Here is a 5,000-nt window from a genome sequence, read left to right as displayed (position 1 = left end):
ATTTTCACTCAATTCTTCAATTTTCACTCAATTCCTCATCTCCCTCTCTCCGTCCCCACCTTCTCTCCCTCCATCTCTCTCCCTCTCCCTCATTCCTGTGTGCAACGCGGACCAGAGAGAGACAAGGGGGCGGGTTCCTTCCCCCTCCCTCTGACCGACGTCCCTCTGTCTCCAATCACCGCCGCTTCCGGCCATCAGCAAGTCCCGCCCCCATCGTCCGGTTGAGCGACGTCTCTTTCCGCCAATGGGGACGTCCGATCAGTCAGAAGGCCGGATGTCCCGCCTCCGCCGTCCCCTCTATGACGTCACTGTTGCATTTCACATTTGAAGGCTGTTGCAAGATTATTGCATTTCACATCCCCGGGGGTAGCAAAATTAATTTGATGCAACGCATTTGCTGCATTTAACATTCCAAGAGGGTGTAAAGTTATTCCAACGCGATGCATTTGTTGCATTTAACATTTGAGGGGTTCTGCTCAATTATTGCAAAGCGATTTAATACATTGAACTTCCGAGCGGGGGTTGCAATATCACTTGAATGCTACGCATTTGCTGCATTTAACATTGAGGGAGGATGCAAAGTTATTCCAATGCGATGCATTCGTTGCATTTAACATTTGATGGTTTTTCCCTGTAGGAGGAGGGGGCCACTAGGACCCAGCAGTCATCGCTACTGTTGGGACTTCCCTGTAGGTGTGGGGTGAGAGGGGGGAGCACCATGACCTAGCAGAGACAGACTACGTGTTGTCTGTCTGCATGGTGGAGGTTGTGGGCCTCGTGCTGAGCCGGGAACTCTGGGGAGGTGGCGGCTCTGGCCCGCTGGTGGCCGGTGGAGAAGCGAGGGAGGGTCTACCAAAAACAGATAAGGACCCTGAGGACCCAAGTTCATATAGAGCACTCGCTCTCTTAAACATCTATATTACTAAATTTCTGTTCTTGACCGCTTTTGGCCTTCTGTGCTGCGATTTCCGAGAGAACGCCGCCACCTACGGCCGTCATTTTTGGCCACCTTGCTCAGAGCCCCCCTCCGCCGCATGTGTGCCGAGGATTTTTCCTGTCGATGACAGAGATATTAATGTTTTTACAAAATTCCCCATTCTCTCTACTGCCCCTGCTGGAGGGAGGGGGAGGGACTATAAAACCAGGAAGTGGTGTGCCTCCAACAGTCTCTGCAAGTGGTGTGCCTCAATCAGAGCTCTGAATAACACTGAACAAATGTCTCCACAGCTGTGAGTACCCATAATATGGTTAGTTTGAGGAAAAAAAGCACTGCCTGCAAATGGTTGTTTGTGTTTAAGTAAAAAGGCACCCTCTCTCTCTCTCTCTCCCCACCTCTCTCTCTCCCTCTCTCTCTCTCTCTCTCTCTCTCTCTCTTTCTCTCGTCTCTCTCCCTCTTCTCTCTCTCTCCTCCCCCTCTCCCCCTCTCCCCCTCTCCTCTCCCCCCCCTCCTCTTCCCCCTCCTCTCTCTCCCCCTCCCTCCTCTTCCACCCTCCCTCTCCCCCCTCCCCCTCTCTCACACCCTCTCCTCCCCCCCTCTGCTATTTTGATAGCTGGGACCCCGAGACACTGGATACTAATAATATGTAATTGTTAAACAAAGTCGGTATTGGTTTGGATTATGGTATCAAAGGTATTTTATTGGTCACATTCACATACACTGAGGTGTAATGAAGTGAAATGCTTTTTGCCATTTTGCAGCACACAAAGAAAGAATACAGACATAACACCAATGAGAGTCTTAAACACAAAGAACATCCCCCACAATGGCTCCCACCATGAGGGAAGGCACAAAGTCCAGTCCCCAACCCCAGTTCACCCATAGTCGGGCCTATTGAGGCCTCGACAGTTGCCTCTACGGAGGCCTGATGTTCCTGGCCGTTCTAGCCGGGTGGTGGTGCTCCGGCGTCGGGAGTCCTCACAGCGGCATGGGAACCCTGGAACGGCCGCCTCCGTACTTGAGGCCGCGGCTTCCGAAGCCGACAAGGCCGCGCCGGTTGGAGCTCCACAACTGGCGATCTCGTCGCGAGATCCCAGGATCCCAGTGTAAAGTTCGGCGCCGCCACCCGCAGCTGGCCGCTCCACAGTCCCGCAGCTCCACGATGTTGTTCCCGGCGGTCTCAGCTCACCAGAGCTCCAGAGCGGCAACCCAGGCAAGGCATCGCCCGCTCCATGATAGCGCTCCAGCGCTGTGCCGCTGCTGAAGCCGAGGATCTGGGCGGTCTGCGACAGGAAACGCCGCTCCAGGCCCGCTGGTAGGCCGCGAGGACGGGTCAAAGCTGCAGCCCGGAGAAAAGCTGCCTCTCCGACCAGGTAGGGACCATGAAAGGCAGTTTCCCCCACCCCCCACACAAAAAAGTCTAGACCTCCAAACAAAACACTTTAACTAACTAAAAATAAAAATAAAACGATGAAAAGACAGACAACTGCCAGCTTTACCAGCTTTGTCCTTAATGACCGGCACTAACAGAACAGACAACATTGAGTCTGGTAACAAGCCATGAATCATAAAGCCAGTAAAACAAATAGGAAGGAGAGGAGCTATCCTCATACTCGCATACTTAAGATGTTCAACAGAAATATGATCCAAGCCACTTAATTTGTTGTTGGCAGCTTGTTCATGGCATGATACACTTCATGTGACATAATCACCATTGAGTCATTACTCTCAATATTGTCCACCCTATACAAGTCACCTTGGACACAGTTGAATAAATTACTATAATGTTGTCGCTAGCTGTTCCGGATATTCCATCTACAGTGCATGGCAGAGATGTTTTGCAACTGTTAAGAGCTCTCTGGAACTGCTTTCCAAAAGTCTATAACATCGTTACTTAGCAGCTTCTTAGCCATGGAATCAGCCCTCATAGCTTGCTCATTGTTACAGATGAAGCGAACACAAGATGGTTAACCTATCTATATTCGTACTTCAATAGAGCACTGATGGTCCATCTTCTAATCTTAGTTGTTCAATGTGAAACCATGATAATGGAAAACTTTGCTTTTCAACCAGTCCCTGCAAAACTGTACTGACCCTGCCTGCTTCAAGGTCCCCACTTTTGTCCCTGTACCCTAAACTACAAGGATTGCTGGTCTTAAAGACAACAGGCCTGTCGCACTGACCTCTAGTCATCAGGTGTGAGACAGGAAAAAAATGAAAAAAGAGGAAGCGAGATTGGGGTCCAGTAAAATTTTGGTAATTGTACCTTGAAATTACACCATTTTCTTGCCCATTTACCCTAAATCTACTGTAATTTATTGTACCTTAAAACAACACATTTTACTTGCTTGTCACTTCTTAATTTACACACGAAATGTGTTATGATCATACCTTAAAATAACACTTTTGCTTGTTTACACTTATGTCATATTGAAAATATTTTATATTACACCTGCACCTCCTTGTAACATGATACATGTTCCTTACTTGTTTACTCTAATTAGAGAGGTGTCCTTTACACAGCACATTTTTGATAATTTTTTGATAATTATACCATGAAATGACACCATTTGCTTGCTTGTTTACCCTTAATTTATACTGTAATTCTGTTTAAATTATACTTTACGGTATACGACTTACAAGGACCTATGATAAATCCATGGACTTTCAGGGCCTTGAAACAGTTTCAAATTCCTGGACTTTCAAGGACCGCACGACCCCTGCCTTGCCACACTCAGCGCACACAAAGGGTCTCTATCCGGTGTGTACCAGCAGGAGCTCATGCAGCCCCTGTGCGTTCTTGAAATGCTTGTCGCAGTGGGAGCAGTTGCCGTGGGTCTGCTGGTGCTGCCGCAACCCCCGCGAGCTGTCAAACTCCTCACCGCAGTACAGGCAGTCGTAGGGCTGGCCACTGGTGTGCACGCGCTGGTGAGACAGGGTGTGGGAGGCCATGGCAAGGCGCTCTCCACACACCGGGCTGGGGAAGGGACGGTCACTGACGTGCACCCGCTGGTGGGACAGCAGCTTGGTGGAGCTGGTGAAGACCTTGCCACACTGGGCGCAGGTTTAGGGATGCTTTCCGGTGTGGGTGCGCTGGTGGGACAGCAAGTTGCTGGAGTGGGTGAAGCCCTTGCCGCACTGGGTGCAGGTGTAGGGGCGCTCGCCAGTGTGGGTGCGCTGGTGCACCAGCAGGCTGGTGTAGTGGGTGAAGGCCTTGCTGCAGTGGGAGCAGGTGTAGGGGCGTTCTCCAGTGTGGGTGCGCTGGTGCTCCAGCAGGTTGCTCGACTGGGTGAAACTCTTGCCGCAATCACTGCAGGTGTAGGGCCGCTGCCCGGTGTGCACGAGCCTGTGCCTCTTCAGCTCCAGCAATGACTTGAAGCCTTTAACGCAGTTGGAGCAGGTAAAGGGCCGCTCACTGCTGTGCACCCGCCGGTGCTGCCGTAGCCCCGACGACCAGGTAAAGCTCTTGCCACAGGTGGAGCAGCCATATGGCTTCTCGCCCGTGTGCACCCGTTGGTGTTCCTGCAGCCCCGACAACTGGGCAAAGCACTTGCCGCAAGTGGAGCAGCCATAGGGCTTCTCGCCAGTGTGCACCCGCCGGTGGATCTTCAAGATCTGCGCCGTGTTGACGCTCTTACCACAGTCGGAGCAGGTGAAGGGCTTCTCGCCAGAGTGCACGCGGTTGTGCTGCAGCAGGTTGCTGTAGCTGGTGAAGCTCTTGCCACACTCCGAGCAGTCGAAGGGGCGTTCTCCCGTGTGCACCCGCCGGTGGATCTCCAGCTGGCTCGGGTACTGACAGGCCTTGCCACACACGTCGCACTCATAACGCTTCTCCTTGTTGTGCCCCGTCATGTGGTCCTCCTTTGAAGCTCAGCCCCTCGAAGCTCAGCCCGCGCACCGAACAGATGGGGGGGTGGCTCACCACCCTGGACGCCCTCAATGGCCGCTCACGTCCCCGTCTCTCCGTCCACAGTGTCGGCTCCTAAACGCTGCAGGAGGGGAACACAGAGGGTCAACAAGCTGGCAAACAGGACATTACTAGCACATATTGGGTGCGTTTATG

At 52.0% G+C, this 5,000-nt stretch overlaps 1 pseudogene; it reads right to left on the bottom strand.

The window, feature by feature from the left end:
- Positions 1-5,000, bottom strand: part of LOC129698447 (zinc finger protein 850-like) — a 17,193-nt pseudogene that overhangs the window by 6,030 nt on the left and 6,163 nt on the right.

The sequence above is a fragment of the Leucoraja erinacea genome, chromosome 6, assembly GCF_028641065.1.
Source record: "Leucoraja erinacea ecotype New England chromosome 6, Leri_hhj_1, whole genome shotgun sequence".
In the NCBI taxonomy this organism is placed as follows: Eukaryota; Metazoa; Chordata; class Chondrichthyes; order Rajiformes; family Rajidae; genus Leucoraja; species Leucoraja erinaceus.
The sequence above is the reverse complement of the archived record's forward strand: the minus strand, read 5'-3'. Positions and strand labels throughout refer to the sequence as shown.